This window comes from Bombus huntii, unplaced genomic scaffold (genome assembly GCF_024542735.1).
Source record: "Bombus huntii isolate Logan2020A unplaced genomic scaffold, iyBomHunt1.1 ctg00000064.1, whole genome shotgun sequence".
Taxonomy (NCBI): Eukaryota; Metazoa; Arthropoda; class Insecta; order Hymenoptera; family Apidae; genus Bombus; species Bombus huntii.
The window spans coordinates 15890-34384 of record NW_026099324.1 but is presented as its reverse complement, the minus strand read 5'-3'; the positions used below and the strand labels follow the sequence as shown (position 1 = coordinate 34384).

The following is an 18495-nucleotide window of genomic DNA, read 5'->3' as shown; positions in this document are numbered from 1 at the left end:
TAGATAAAAGCTTAGAACCTAAAAAATAATTTGAAATTAATTTCGTTTAGATATACCGTTTGATTTCTTAGCTATGGGCAAGTTTAAAAGATCATCAAACTCATGGTCAACAAAACAACAGAAATGTACATGCAATGCTTTTTCGTTTCACAACAAGTTATCTGATACTATCATCATTTTCGTGGCACATGCAACATTATCGATTCAGTATAGTAATGTTTTGGATTAAAACAAATGTCTCGACATTGGAGCAAAATATTTCAACCTTTAAGGACTAAAATTAAAACTTATGAGTTTGTTTATAATTTTAATAGATTTTATTAATATTGTGTTTACTGGTTTATTAATTACAAGAAAGTTTGTAAAAGACTGAAGTTTTGCGTAAAAAGTACAAATATTCTTTCAACAAAATTAGTCAAATCACATCATTATTTATACATATTGTATATAAATAAAATATGCGGATATATTACTTTACCCTAGAATTAAAATTCAATAATATTGAAGAATCTTATTTATTCAGATTTTGTACATTATCGCTTCTAACCTCGGATAATAGAACAACAAATTAAATATTTTTAAACAAAAAAACTTTGTTCCTTTGTTTGATTTCCCTTGCTCGCGTTTCTTAACTACTTAGATATAAAATACTTACGTTTTCGAAAATTCATACTTCACAAGCTACTAAACGCTTTATCTGTTCAGAATAATTTATTGTTTTCTTAACTAGGTACATACCAAATACATCTATTAAGTTGGTATTTCTCATAATTACCAGTACATAAAGCAAGTTCGATAAAGTGTACATTACACATCGTGAAATTTACATATTTTCACTTGGTTACCCTGCCCAATTCGAATACAATTCAGAACGTATGTGCTATATTTATATATTCTGCATTTGTTTTGTATATTATGTACACTGATCTGATCTTTGTAAACGCGAGTTTTACGATATTAATGAGAAATTTGCCAATTTAATGGAAGTTGTTAATTTTTTCTGGCACGTTTCACGTTAGCAGACATGTTTCTTAAGTTACAGTCGAAAAGTGTTTTTATGTAAAAGAATAGGAATGATCAAGTTATTTTAAGATGACAAGATATTTCACGTTTTCTATTTAAATATAGCGTTAAATTTTAATTCCGTCAATTCGTATATACTCATACATCGAATTTCCTTTTCTCATGTCATTTCTTTTCTTTCATTTCACATTTAATTACAAAGATAAAGTGTAAGTACGTTCCTCATAAAATTAATATCAAATGTTGCAAAATATACAAAAGTAAACTAAGAAGAGGGGTACATATTATTACACAAACTGTCGTTCATATTGCATATGTACATATGCAGTATAAAAACAATACTTTTTAGTTTTTAATCTCTTGTTTAAATAATCCTAATATCTAAATTTGTATCGGTCATTGATTCGATATAACTGCGTTTATTGGAAGTAATTAAGCTATAGCCTGCGCACAAGAGAAGAAGGAACAAACACATATAGTATACACGCTTAAATAACAAAATTAAGTCAGTTTACGTTCAATGTGAACTTGATCAAAGTTCCAGTCTCGAATTATAGAGTTTCTTACTATCAGTTTACAAAATTCGATATTACGATTATGTACCGTATTTGAAAAACATAAAATGCTTTGTTCAATTTTAAATAAAACTAATATTTACCAAAGCGAATACGAAAAAAATGTTATCATCAAACTCAATTTTCAATTATCAAACTTAATCCAGCACAAATACAAATGTTATTCGTGCATTTTTACTTTTACTACTTTTTAACTCTCTATAGTTCGAGATTTGAGTTCCGCTAACTTTCTTTCTACTGCGCATGCGCAACAGGAAAACTTGAATTACACGTAATAGTCAAAAATTCGAAAATCTTATCCTTTCGTGGCAGCGAAAGTAACCTAGGACTAGAGGTTCCATAACATTAATAATAATAAGGCAATAATATTAATATTAATAATAATGTAATCGAGTACTACTAACAATATTAATAATAATAATAATAGTATGGTAATGGCAAGATACACGCGGGTATAAGTTAATCATTCCTTTCGTAATATCTACGACGTCTTCGGGATATTCTTTAGAAATTACTTTATTTCTGGTCAATATTCATTAACGAGCAACTTTTCTCTCTGTTTCTTATCACGATTTTTTTCACTTCATCACAATTGTACCGTTAGAAATTATTCAAAACATTGTTAAAATGTCCATGAAATATATGCAATTGCCGTATTGAATAAGCGAGTAATGAAGTTGCTGTTTCACTGAATAAAAGTGAAATCTCCAATGCGTGTGCTCAAGTATATAAGTTAAAAAAAGATTGGTACATCAATGCCTATTATTCTTAATCAATATTCATCATTTAACAATTAGGACCGAATTTTTACAAACCAACTCTAAACCACGACCCAATTTACAAATAAAAAGATCGATGTGTAAATTAACTATCAACTATTAATCTCCAATCCTATGTGAAGATATAATGTTCGGACCAAATTTCTAAACTAACGTGGACAATTCATGCGGACTATTGGTGGTTGCTGCGCTACTTAGATCCAATGTGGCAGCCGGAAGACCAGGACTGACGCTGCCGGTTGCTTCCCGTGGCAAATGCTGCGATCTATTTAGCTTATTTCCAGGACTCGGTGGCGATCTATCTGCTGGTGTATCCGGTGGCGTAACCACGTTTCTGTGTCCGCTCACGTTCAGATGATTGTGCGTCGCCGCGATCGGAGCTGGCGATGAGAGCAACAAGGGCGGTGGAGACATTGACACGTGTCGATGATGATGATGGTGATGATAGTGTTGGTACTGTGCAGCTCGGCCGTGCGTTGCGTGGCTGGTATTTAGTTGGTTCGTCACGGGCCCGACTTTCGTTGGGCAGCCAGCATGGTGGATGGTTAACGGGCCACGTAGTTGTTGTTGCTGTTGTAGCTAGTGCTGGTTCTGGTGCTGTTGCAGCTGCTGCTGACGCTGCAGCTGTACCGCCGCTTCGCACTGTTCGCGCGCTAACGCCTTCACGGCATTCGTCTTCTTCTACGAAATAAGAATGATAGGTTAGGTTGTAGTCAGGGGCCATAACAAATTAAAAAAGTTATAATATAAGAATTTACATTTTAGTTGAAATGATTCTAGTTACGAATAAGTATTGAAGATGATTCAAATCTTTTTCGTTACCGATAACCATGGTGAAAACTCTTTTGGATTACTTTCAGCCATTGTCAATCTTATTGTCAATACTACATGCTTGAAGTAGAAGGAGGGGTACAGAGAAAAATACTTTTTCTCAGCAAATATAATCGTTACTCAATTATTTTGTTCAACAGTTTTACAAATCTCCCAAAAATAAACGAGAATACGAAAATACACTGAATATCGTGTGTATGGTTATTTATAAAATCCCCTTGAAATAGTTGCGATCGCGGATCACATAAACAAACGAACCTGTCATTCTACAGAGTATCTTTTTCGGTGAAATTATGCAAACGTAAATGTAACTTCGGTAGAACTCCTCGAGAACTTGTAAGCTTATATCACTCTGACCCAACCAGTCCACTCTAAAGTGTATAATTTATAAAAGGGGATTATATTAATACGCGGAGGATGTGGTAGGTGGTAAGTTTTGCATATGAATGTTCGTTGATACAACGAATGGTTAAATGGAGGTTTTCATGAATGTGATAAGGACTAGATCGAATGTTTTAACACTTATAACTAGAATGCGTATTTTTATACAAGTTTGTAGTTTTACGAACATAATCAAAGAAATAAAATTTTAATCGAGATTTGTTTTCTTATATACGTATATTTTAGCGCATTTTATGCATTTTGCGCCATTTGCGTACTTTTCAATTTCGCACGAATAAAATAAAGATCAGCAATATAATTATAACGCTTCTTAAAAATGTGAAAAATCCTGGTTTCCTAAAAGCTTGCAATTGATTTCAGAAAAATTTTTATGAACTCTACCAGATAAATTATGGTAACTCTGAAAACAAAATTTCACCATAAAATGATTTCCGAGTAAAATACACATAAAAGATAATTTAGACGTGTTTGAACGTGTTCGTTTTCTTTTTTAATAGCGATATGTTCTTACCCTCTGCCACACGAAGACGTTATGGACCATTGCGCATCCACAAAACACGATGCCAAGGCCTATGAAAACCGACGTAACGATTGCCGGTGTGACACCAATTACCTCTCAGAGAAAAGACATCGACTCCCGACTGTCGGACGCCAACGCCGCGACGCATCTTAGTCCCCATCAGAGATAAGGCCCCAACCCCGACTTTCGGACTCCTTGGAATCCACACCAAACCCCCCAACATCCCCAAGCCAGGGTGTATATAAGCCATCCAGCCTTCATCCAGGCCGGGGAGTTCTCGTTCTAGTTGCTGTTCTTGTACAACACCCCTTTCTCTGTTCAACGTTATTCTACTGTAAGTGCCAAAGTCATAATAAAGTTCGATAAAAGAGAATTAATAGTTGGGCTACGACTCAGCTTTCTTTTCTCTCGCAACCCAAGTATCCATTTTACGTGACACCGGCGTCGAATGAAACTGGATGAATGTATACAATATCATACCTGAAAGCATTGTTAGAGGATCATTATAACACGTATGCCATAACAAGCGGGACAAAGAATCAGCGCAAATACATATTCTCAATACATATAATTCTCGAAGCGTAAACTATATACATATGCTTTTCATTGAAATTTTCAATACTAGTCGCAAATTATTTTTCAATTAATTTATTATTTAAGTCTTTATATATCAATTCTCGACGAATAAATTACTTAAATTATAGAGAATCTATCTTCAGACAATAGAGAATTCAATATTTTTGGTCGTTAAGTAATTTACAAATTTCTAAAACGATTACGTTCGAAGTTTTGGACAGTATTTGAAGTTTCTAACATGGCATTAAAAAAAAATAAATAAATTTTATGATATAATTAAAAAAACATTGTAGTCTATCATAATTTCTATTCAGTCAAATTTATTAAAACACAGTTTTCTTCTGAACAGAGCCAAAATGTCCGTCTTGAATCGAGTTCAACAGCTTAACGATCGATCGAGCGAATGATAGCTGTGTAAACTAGCATGACACAACGTAATCTTTAGATTAGATCTCGATCCATCCACCAGCCGTATTCATGCATGACATGAATATTCTGTTTCAGCTCTTTATAAATTAATCTGTTAAAACTTCCCTAAAAGACGATCGTTTTTTATTTTTCTAAGAAAAATAATGACTATTCGGCGTTAAAATTAACTTTATTTCCATTGGATTTCTAAACTGATTTCATACACTCAGAGATAGTTCACAGTATCTTTTAGATTCATGCCTGAATTCAAGAAAAATTAAACGTATAACTTATGTACTAGTATCTTTCAAAAGGTTAAAGTTGACAGAATTGAAGGAATTGGTTCTTACCAGTTAGAAAGACAGGAATGCTAATGAAAAACCCTCCGACAGCACATATCCGGCTGATGGATGATTTTTGCAGGTACTTGTTACTCCTGAAACAGACAAAATTTGAAGTGAAAGTCAGTTTCACGATTCTATGATAATTGAGCGAAATATAAAGGAACCAGTTTTTTGTTTAACAGCCAAGAATCTTTCAAAAATTCTACTGTAATTGATACTTCAAATATATTTAGTCAGACAAAGGATAATCATAATCGCAACGTTAATCTTAACTTTAATTCAAGGATCAAACAGTATCATTATACATATAAAAGTAAACATAAAGTCTATCCACATTATTGTTATTATTATTATTATTATTATTATATGTTATTCTATAATTGATTTTTATTTCTTTATTATCAATATTATTCTATTTTCTATAATGATTCAATTATAGATCTTATTTTTTGTCAATCATATTTCACTGAAAAGATCACTTTGAAAATAATCTAATGGTAAAAAATGAAAAATAATCTTTTTCTACCTTGTCTTCATTTTTTACAAACTCTGTCCACCACCGTAAACCTATTAAATGCATGAAACGACAAAGCAAAGCTGCTTCACATAATTCCCCGCTCACGCAGTGTCAATCAGCTCACGACCGCAAACGATACTGCTAATTTCCAGCGACCACGAACGATTTCACCGTAATTGCCGGTGTGAAATTTACCAATACGTGCTCGAATTGGTCAATAATGGATAGAGCGCTCTTGCACACACTAATCTACCAACAAATAATATTGACTCAATTGAACAACAGCGCCTAGATTAACGGACAAACCGCATGTTCCAAACAGATTTACAATCACGGCAGAAAATACATGCCGTTATAGATGTTTCCTGGTCAAGACTAATTTCCACGCGTTAAGAACATTGTAACCGGAATCTAGGAAGAACTAGCACTTCCTGGAATAATACTATTGTGTCCTCGATTAATCTTTTCCCACTCATTTTCATCTCTAATTTCTCATGAGGCTAAGATTCCTGCATCTTTTATCATAATAATTTATTAATACTATTAATAAATTGAGACAATTTTATACGTCGTATTTTGCGTTATAAGATGACTTGTAATTTGTAAAATTTACCTGTAAAATTCCTTTGTTTGTTTTACCAAAGCAATAGTTGGCATTTCTATACGACAATAAGAATTTGTTAATACTAATAATTTGTAAGGTTATCAGGTTATCATTCTTCTAATGGATAGTATATTATTGAAACTTTTTTAATATTGAAACGCGATATTTTTTTGGAGAAGAAGTGCATAGTAGTAAAGAGTTGAATTCTACGGACGTAAAAAGTGGACATAACATTTTCTGTACATGGAGTCGCCTGGCCTAAACATTTTATGATTTCCGGGCAAAATACAGACGAATCCAGCGCTGATTTTAAAGTAGCTTCATCCAAATAAGCCACAATAAGAAATTCCCACGAAACAGTTGCGTTCATCCCCTTTCGAGGTCGCCGACCTCTTTGAATGCGTTTCAAGAGCGTCGTACCAATGAAACTTCGAGTTCTAAACTAATTTCTCAGCCTTTTGCGTTAAATTTAACCTTCCGCGTTAGTGTATTTCGGACGAGTTCCTATTTTACGCTTTCGTCGACTTCACCAACGTAACAGGCAGCATCCGCAAGTAAAACTGTCTCTTAAATTTGATGTGACACCAATACACGACGAGAAGAATCACAATGCCATTTTTATTCCACTTCGTTAATTTTTCGTCGTAAGGTTTAGCTGTAAATAGGATTAAAAAAATTTAGATTAACGAGGAATTTAGAATTGATCTGTTAAATCAACAATTTCCATTAGTTGTCAATAGATTTTATAAGCTTCAGATTACTGAGAAATTATACACATTGCAAAATATTTACCATTGGTTACCCACGCTACACGTAAATTTGATAAATCTACCAATGCACTAACACTGCAATAAATTTCTATTGCAACATTCCACGCTCCTTTGCCGCACCTTAAACTCCTCGCTAGATTTATTCCACCTTAAAGTGTCACATAACTCCTACGACACCGATATCAAATTCCAGAGAAACTTGATTTCGTCGAAAGTAAGAGATTAAACTTAAAAAGCAATTTATTTCATCTTTAAACTATCCCAAACTTCTTAAATATAATTTATATATGTCGGAGATAAGAGGACACCGGTGCCTTCCCTCTGAAACCTCGGGAAAATCCATAAAAACATTGTAATTAAAATCTACAGTTGTAACTAAACGATTTGCCGTCATTCTAACCAATTGTATTTGTTTGAGACTTGTGACAATGAGCTTGGGCTCAAGGCGACAATTAGTCGCCGAACGTAGCCGCGGTCAACGGGACGCCATCTAACAAAGGCATTGAGTAATCCTATAGCTCTCCTTAAAAGAAAGATTTGTAGCGGCACGTGGCAGTAAACATTCCAACGGTTTCTGTCCCGTAGCTTGCCACACGCAGATCCTATTCTCCGGGCAGGATGTTTACCAGATGTCGACGCGTCTCCACAGTACGCGATCGGCTAGCCCGAGGACGGTCATAAACACTAATATCTAGTTACCTAAAATCCTTCAACAGATACACAGTCTTTGTCCCAGTTACGGGAAGACAGGAGAGATCTATTTTTCCACGAACGACGTCTCCCACTAGCAACCCTCCCTCAAGGGCAGCTAGCATCCTTTTCTAACTACCGATATGGAGATTGGCCAATTAGCAGCAACGTCAATTTCCCTTACTTTCCGAACGTAGGATGTCCCCGACGAATCCGATGATCTCGTGTCCTTAGACACATCCCGTCATAGTTTTCCTCTGGGGTATCACCGGGACGGAAAGTAATTCTCTCTTGCGGTCTCATCGACAAAAAAAAAGAGATTAACGCCAGCGACTATTAACACAGAATCCGACTTAGATCTTTGCGAGTGCGTACGGCTACCGTCCCGTTGTCCGCGGGTTCGTTATTGAACCTAGGATCATTGTCATTAGTTTCTCGAGTATCTAATTACCACGGTTACTTGTCCGGTTCTATGGTAATCGTATTTGCACTAGCCAATGTCTTCTCTATTGCATAACGACGACGTGTAATCCAAACGAAGATTCGCTTTACGCCCCTAACCCTAATTCTAATGTAAACCCGACATATATATATGTCGGAGATGAAAGAACACCAGAGCCTTTGGAATTTTGGATAATCCCGCAACATTGTAACCTAGAATCTACTATAGCTGTAATTGAACAATTGTAGTTATTCAACCCGATTGTAATTGTTCGAGAGTCGTGATAATGAGCTTGGGCTCGAGGCGACAGTCAGTCGCCGAACGTAGCCGCGGTCACGGGATGAACGCTTTGTCTAACAAAGGTATGGAGTAATTCTATAGCTCTCCTTAAAAGAAATATTCGTGGCGACACGCGACAGTAAACATTCCAACGGTTTCTGTTCCGTGGCTCGCCAAACGCAGACCCTATTCTTCGAGTAAGATGATTGCCAGATGTCGACGCGACTCCGCAGTACATGTTCGGCTAGCCCGAGGACCCGTTATAAATCTTAAGGTTTAGTTAACTAAAGTCCTTCAAACAGACAAACAGTCTCTGTCCCAACTACGGGAAGATAGGGGAGACATATTTTTCAACGAGCGGCGTCTCCCACTAGCAACTTTCCCTCGAGGGCGGCTAGCAACTTTCCCTCGAGGGCGGCTAGCATCTTTTTCTAACCACCGATATGGAGATTGACCAATTAGCAGCAACGCCAATTTCCCTTACTTTCTGAACGAAGGCTTTTCTCGACGAATCCGATGATCTCGTATCCTTAGACACACCCCATTATAGTTTTCCTCTGTGGCATCATCGGGACGGGAAAGGCATTCTCGCTCGCGATCTCATCGATAAAAGAGTAACGTCTTCGCGATCAGTGGTTATTTCACGTTTTAACCAGACTTAGACTTTGTGAGTACGTTCTGTTGTCATCCCGTTGGCCGCGGATTCGTTATTGAGCCCGAGAGCATCGTCACTCGTGTCGCGAGTGCCGAACCGCCGTGATCAATTGTCGAGACTGTACTAATTCTATCATTGCAATAAACTACACCTGTGTGTACCGTATCAATGGCTAATCCTCGAGAAGATTCCTTTGACGCTCACAACCCCACTCCCAGTGCCAATCCGACATCAGAAGTGGGATCAGAACGGCTTCGAGCGCTGGAAGGGCAGGTCGCTGTCATGAACAACCTAATTCATACGCTAATGCAAAGGCCAAATACGGGAGCCACCAAATTACCACATTTTAACCCAGAAGTCGCAGGCGCCGACCCAGCCGCGTGGTGCGCGGCTGTTAGTAGGGCCATGAAGAACAACCCCCTACGAGATGACGCGCTATACTCTGCCTTAAGTGACTCTCTACAGGGTTCTGCAGCACATTGGCTGGCACGAATGACGGGAGACGGAGAGGTTACTTGGTCTACCGTTAAGGAACGATTCCTTATACATTTCGGTGGCCGAGAGACGACGTCCTCATCGTTAATCAAGGTATCCAGGGAACCGCGGGGAGTGGGCGAATCCACGGGGGCGTTTGCCGGCCGTGTCCGTTCCCTCCTGCAGACGCGGTGGCAACATCCTACGCTAGACGAAATACTTAACGCTGTCACTCTCTACATATTAATTCCACACGACCAACGTCTTAAACGATTGGCCCTCACGAGCGATATCAGAACGGAGGACCAATTTCTGAGCGAAATGCGACCCTTTTGTTACGAAGAAGAGTCGACATTTTCGCCGAGAGATGCACCGGCGGAACCCGAAGCTAAGCGACGCAAGTTATCGGGCCACCAGACGAGGTGTCATTACTGTGGTACTCTCGGACACAGAATAAAGGACTGCCGCAAGAGGATGCAGAACGAACAGCAGAGGGATGCACGACGCCAGGAAGGAAGCCGACCGGCCGCACCGTCCAAGGCGGTTTGCTACAGGTGTCATGCGGAAGGCCATATCACACCTAACTGCCCGGCACGACGGGACGGTAGACCAAGCCCCAAGGATGAGCGTAAAGTCAACTCCTGCGTGGTGGAGTCCCCAGCCGGTAGTTCAAGTCATCTGGGTGAGTCGTTCCCATTTTACTTCGATTCCGGAGCCGAGTGCTCATTAATTAGAGAATCTGTCGCTCCGAAATTCTCCGGTAGGAGAACGACAGATATAGTAGTTATGCGAGGAATAGGAAACACCTGCGTTAAGAGTACATCCCAGATCTTATCTACGGTACGCATTAACTGTTTTACATTGGAGATAACCTTTCACGTTCTGGCCGATAGTCACTTGCATTATGATATCATGATTGGCCGCGAGATCTTAAGCCAGGGTTTTGATGTAACTATTACACGAAATAGTGTCGATATTTGTAAAACGAAGACTATTAATGCCTGTAGTAAAACCTCCAAAAACGAGATCAATATCAATGCGATTGACACTGACGTGGTTGGTAACGATAAAAGTCGGTTAATTTCTGTTCTCGAGAAATTCAAAAATTCATTCATTACGGGCTTTCCACGTACTCGCGTAAGCACGGGCCAGTTAGAAATACGGTTAATCGATCCTAATGTCACCGTGCAAAGAAGTCCTTACCGACTTAGCGAAGAAGAGCGTAGGATAGTGCGTGAGAGAATAGACGAGTTAATTAGAGCAAAAATCGTGAGGCCGAGCAACTCACCGTTCGCGAGCCCTATCTTACTTGTAAAGAAGAAAGACGGCTCAGACAGACTGTGCGTAGATTTTCGGGCATTAAATAAAAATACGGTCGCGAACCGGTATTCCCTACCCCTCATCGCGGATCAAATCGCGAGATTGCAGAAGGCGAGATACTTCATTAGCCTGGATATGGCCAGCGGATTCCACCAAATTCCCATTCATCCTAATTCGACGGAATATACGGCGTTCGTTACACCCGACGGGCAATACGAGTACGTGACTATGCCGTTCGGATTGAAAAATGCACCATCCGTTTTCCAGAGGGCCATTCTCAACGCCTTAGGCGACCTCGCGTATTCGTTCGTTGTTGTTTACTTGGACGACGTCCTAATTATTGCCGACTCAGTAGATCAAGCCCTAGAAAGGTTGAGTACCGTATTAGATACCCTCGTGAAAGCCGGATTCTCCTTTAACTTTTCAAAATGCTCCTCTTTAAAGACATCGGTACTCTACTTGGGATATGTAATTCGTAACGGAGAAGTCCGTCCAAACCCGGGTAAAATACAAGCCTTGAGTTCTTTACCTGCACCGTCGACCGTCACACAACTTAGGCAATTCATAGGTTTGGCCTCTTATTTCCGAAACTTCATTCCCAAATTTTCACAAGTAATGAAACCCCTGTATGCACTTACCTCGAATAACAAGAATATACCTTGGACGGATAGGCACAAACAGATAAGACAAAAGGTAATTTCCGTCCTGACTGACGCGCCGGTGCTAATGATATTTGACCCCAATTACCCCATAGAACTACATACGGATGCTAGCTCGGAAGGATATGGAGCCATTTTAATGCACAGGGTCGAAGGTAAAAATCGAGTAGTGGAATATTACAGCAAAAGAACTAGCCCTGCGGAGTCTAGGTATCATTCCTACGAATTGGAAACGTTAGCAGTTGTAAACGCCGTCAAGCACTTCCGTCATTACTTACACGGACGAGAATTTCTCGTTGTCACCGATTGCAACTCCCTTAAAGCATCCAGTAATAAGGTACACTTGAACGACAGGGTTTACAGATGGTGGGCTTACCTGCAAACTTTTACCTTTGACATTATGTACCGGGAAGGTAAACGAATGGCCCACGTAGATTTCTTTTCGCGAAATCCCGTAGACTTGGATCGCAGTACGTTCAGCAAAATTGTAGAGAAAGAAATTAACCTAACCGAAATCTTCGACGATTGGCTACTAGCGGAACAACGTCGCGACCCACAAATTTCTGAGATCGTCGATAAATTACAGAACGAAGAGCTCGCGGAAGACGTCGCGAATACGTATGAGTTACGGTCCGGCACCCTTCATCGTAAAATACAGAGAAAAGGTAGAACTCTCTGCCTGCCCATCGTTTCGAGAGGGTTTAGGTGGTCTGTTATTAACCATGTGCACCAGTCCATTATGCACTTAGGTTGGGATAAAACGCTTGAGAAACTGTACGAGTATTACTGGTTCGAAGGAATGGCGAAGTATGTTCGCAAATTCGTAGAGAACTGTCATGCTTGTCGAGTTTCAAAGGCAAGTTCGGGTAGAGTACAAGCCGAATTACACCCCATACATAAGACCAGTATACCTTGGCATACGGTTCATATGGACATAACGGGCAAATTAAGCGGTAAAAACGATTCGAAGGAATACGTCATTGTGTTGGTCGACGCCTTTACTAAGTTCGTATACTTGCACTATACCCGTAAGATAGACTCCGTTAACACCATTAAAGCGCTTAAGTCCGCTATATTTTTGTTCGGCACTCCCTGCCGGATAATAGCGGATCAGGGAAGATGTTTTACGGGCAAAGAATTTCGAGACTTTTGGCAAGATAAATACATTAAACTCCATTTAATTGCGACCGGAGCTAGTAGGGCCAACGGACAGGTGGAGCGTATTATGAGTACGCTAAAAAACACAACAATAGAAACCACTGGCAAGACGCGATCGGGGAAATACAACTGGCCCTAAATTGTACCACCAACCGCGTGACTAAGTCAAGCCCGTTGGAACTACTAATCGGTAAAACAGCGAGACCCTACGGCTTATCCCTACGCGACAATATCGAAGAAAGAGAAGTAAATATCTCCCATGTAAGACAGCAGGCGATAAAGAATATAGAAGCAAGCGCCAAATACGATAAGGACAGGTTCGACGAAAACAAAGCTAAAATAGTTAGGTTCAACCTTGGCGATTTCGTATTACGTTCTAACGTCATACCATATAACGTAATACGTTATAACGCCATACCATATAACGCAATACGTTATAACGTCATCCCATATAACGTAATACGTTATACCGTCATCCCATATAACGTAATACGTTCTAACGTCATACCATATAACGTAATACGTTATAACGTTATACCATATAACGTAATACGTTATAACGTCATACCATTTAACCTAATATGTTATAACGGCATACCATATGAGGTATTACGATATAACGTCATCCCATATAACGTAATACTTTATAACGTCATACCATATAACGTAATACGTCATAACATAGTCCCATATAACGTAATACGTTATAACGTCATACCATATAACGTAATACGTTATAACGTCATACCATATAACGTATTACGTTATAAAGTTATAGCATATAACGTTATACGTTATAACGTCATAGCATACAACGTATTACGTTATAACGTTATAAAATATAACGTAATACGTTATAACGCCATCCCATATAACGTAATACGTTCTAACGTCATACCATATAACGTAATACGTTATAACGTCATACCATATGACGTATTACGTTATAAAGTTATAGCATATAACGTATGACGTTATAACGTTATAAAATATAACGTGATACGTTATAACGTTATACCATATAACGTAATACGTCATAACGTCGTTCCATATAACGTAATACGTTATAACGCCATACCATATAACGCAATACGTTATAACGTCATCCCATATAACGTAATACGTTATACCGTCATCCCATATAACGTAATACGTTCTAACGTCATACCATATAACGTAATACGTTATAACGTTATACCATATAACGTAATACGTTATAACGTCATACCATTTAACCTAATACGTTATAACGGCATACCATATGAGGTATTACGATATAACGTCATCCCATATAACGTAATACTTTATAACGTCATACCATATAACGTATTACGTTATATGTTATAACGTTATAACGTTATGCCATATAACGTAATACGTTATAAAGTCGTCCCATATAACGTAATACGTTATAACGTCATACCATATAACGTAATACGTCATAACATAGTCCCATATAACGTAATACGTTATAACGTCATACCATATAACGTAATACGTTATACCGTCATCCCATATAACGTAATACGTTCTAACGTCATACCATATAACGTAATACGTTATAACGTTATACCATATAACGTAATACGTTATAACGTCATACCATTTAACCTAATATGTTATAACGGCATACCATATGAGGTATTACGATATAACGTCATCCCATATAACGTAATACTTTATAACGTCATACCATATAACGTAATACGTCATAACATAGTCCCATATAACGTAATACGTTATAACGTCATACCATATAACGTAATACGTTATAACGTCATACCATATAACGTATTACGTTATAAAGTTATAGCATATAACGTTATACGTTATAACGTCATAGCATACAACGTATTACGTTATAACGTTATAAAATATAACGTAATACGTTATAACGCCATCCCATATAACGTAATACGTTCTAACGTCATACCATATAACGTAATACGTTATAACGTCATACCATATGACGTATTACGTTATAAAGTTATAGCATATAACGTATGACGTTATAACGTTATAAAATATAACGTGATACGTTATAACGTTATACCATATAACGTAATACGTCATAACGTCGTTCCATATAACGTAATACGTTATAACGCCATACCATATAACGCAATACGTTATAACGTCATCCCATATAACGTAATACGTTATACCGTCATCCCATATAACGTAATACGTTCTAACGTCATACCATATAACGTAATACGTTATAACGTTATACCATATAACGTAATACGTTATAACGTCATACCATTTAACCTAATACGTTATAACGGCATACCATATGAGGTATTACGATATAACGTCATCCCATATAACGTAATACTTTATAACGTCATACCATATAACGTATTACGTTATATGTTATAACGTTATAACGTTATGCCATATAACGTAATACGTTATAAAGTCGTCCCATATAACGTAATACGTTATAACGTCATACCATATAACGTAATACGTCATAACATAGTCCCATATAACGTAATACGTTATAACGTCATACCATTTAACCTAATATGTTATAACGGCATACCATATGAGGTATTACGATATAACGTCATCCCATATAACGTAATACTTTATAACGTCATACCATATAACGTAATACGTCATAACATAGTCCCATATAACGTAATACGTTATAACGTCATACCATATAACGTAATACGTTATAACGTCATACCATATAACGTATTACGTTATAAAGTTATAGCATATAACGTTATACGTTATAACGTCATAGCATACAACGTATTACGTTATAACGTTATAAAATATAACGTAATACGTTATAACGCCATCCCATATAACGTAATACGTTCTAACGTCATACCATATAACGTAATACGTTATAACGTCATACCATATGACGTATTACGTTATAAAGTTATAGCATATAACGTATGACGTTATAACGTTATAAAATATAACGTGATACGTTATAACGTTATACCATATAACGTAATACGTCATAACGTCGTTCCATATAACGTAATACGTTATAACGCCATACCATATAACGCAATACGTTATAACGTCATCCCATATAACGTAATACGTTATACCGTCATCCCATATAACGTAATACGTTCTAACGTCATACCATATAACGTAATACGTTATAACGTTATACCATATAACGTAATACGTTATAACGTCATACCATTTAACCTAATACGTTATAACGGCATACCATATGAGGTATTACGATATAACGTCATCCCATATAACGTAATACTTTATAACGTCATACCATATAACGTATTACGTTATATGTTATAACGTTATAACGTTATGCCATATAACGTAATACGTTATAAAGTCGTCCCATATAACGTAATACGTTATAACGTCATACCATATAACGTAATACGTCATAACATAGTCCCATATAACGTAATACGTTATAACGTCATACCATATAACGTAATACGTTATAACGTCATACCATATAACGTATTACGTTATAAAGTTATAGCATATAACGTTATACGTTATAACGTCATAGCATACAACGTATTACGTTATAACGTTATAAAATATAACGTAATACGTTATAACGTCATCCCATATAACGTAATACGTTCTAACGTCATACCATATAACGTAATACGTTATAACGTCATACCATATGACGTATTACGTTATAAAGTTATAGCATATAACGTATGACGTTATAACGTTATAAAATATAACGTAATACGTCATAACGTCGTTCCATATAACGTAATACGTCATAACGTCGTTCCATATAACGTAATACGTTATAACGTCATACCATATAACGTAATACGTTATAACGTCATACCATATATCGTAATACGTTATAACTTCATACCATATAACGTAATACGTTATATCGTCATACCATATAACGTAATACGTTATAACGTCATACCACATAACGTATTACGTTATAAAGTTATAGCATATAACGATGTACGTTATAAAGTTATAGCATATAACGTTATACGTTATAACGTCATAGCATACAACGTATGACGTTATAACGTTATTGAATATAACGTAATACGTTATAACGTCATCCCATATAACGTAATACGTTCTAACGTCATACCATATAACGTGATACGTTATAACGTTATACCATATAACGTATTACGTTATAAAGTTATAGCATATAACGTATTACGTTATAACGTTATAACGTTATAAGATATAACGTGATACGTTATAACGTTATATCATAAAACGTAATACGTCATAACGTCGTCCCATATAACGTAATACGTTATAACGTCATACCATAAAACGTAATACGCTATAAAGTTATATCATGTAAAGTAATACGTTATAACGTTATACCATATATCGTTACATACATCGACACTCTGTTTTACCATAGATTTTATACGAAATAGTGAAATTGGAAATCGAATACTGTATTCAGAGTTAAAATATAATGCTATATGGAAATGAAATAGCACTTCAAAGACTTGATAGATTTCGTTAATAAAATAAAGCAAAATAAATCTTTAATTCACTCACTACGAATTTATGGTATTGATTAAAATCAATGAATGTAGAGTTACTTCCGATTAAGGGTACAACTGTTATAAATTAAGAGCATAATTACATTGAATTAATGGGAAAATGTTGTTATAAATTATTGGTATAACTGTTAAGAATTAATGATGTAATTGTTTTAGATTAATGGCTTAAATGTTATAAATTAATGGCTTAGAAGGTATAAATGAATAGCTTAAATGTTATAAATTAATAGTTTAAATGTATAAAATAACAGTTTAAATGTTGTACATTATTGGCTTAGATGTTGAAAATTAATAGCTTAAATGTTATAAATTAATGGCTTAAATGTTATAAATTAATAGTTTAAATGTTATAAATTAATGGCTTAAATGTATAAAATAATAGTTCAAATATTGTAAATTAATGGCTAAGATGTTGTAAATTAATAGCCTAAATGTTATAAATTAATAACTTACATGTATAAAATAACAGTTCAAATGTTGTAAATTAATGGCTTAGATGTTGTAAATTAATAGCTTAAATGTTATAAATTAATAGCACAAATGTTTTTGACAATTGTGGATCTTTGAAGCCGAAATAATGTTATAAGAACACTAAATTTATACTGAGGATTAATATTAAAATAGTAATCTATTTATTTCATGGACGATTTCTTATATATTCATCGATACACACTTGCGCGCGTCTCAGCACTTTCTTCTATACCCGACTGTTAACCGACTGAACAGTTTACATTCATCTGTTTTCGAGACGCCGCGCACACACATACATCCACACGCTGATATTCACATACAAGTATCTCTACTACACACTTAACCCAGTCCAACACAGAAAATTATACATATCTCAACAAATGTTATAAATTAATAGTTTAGACGTTATAAATTAATTGCTTATATGTTATATATTAATGGCTTAAATGTTATAAATTAATAGCTTAAA

General features: G+C 36.4%; 1 long non-coding RNA gene across 1 annotated transcript in view; it reads left to right on the top strand.

Moving 5' to 3' along the window:
• LOC126876117 (uncharacterized) overlaps positions 1 to 9591 on the top strand; it is a 46011-nt gene extending 36420 nt beyond the window's left edge. The window contains exon 2 of the long non-coding RNA XR_007693930.1: positions 9035 to 9591. This is a non-coding gene — a long non-coding RNA (uncharacterized LOC126876117). The remainder of the gene's footprint in view (positions 1 to 9034) is intronic.
• Positions 9592 to 18495: the final 8904 nt, after the last annotated feature.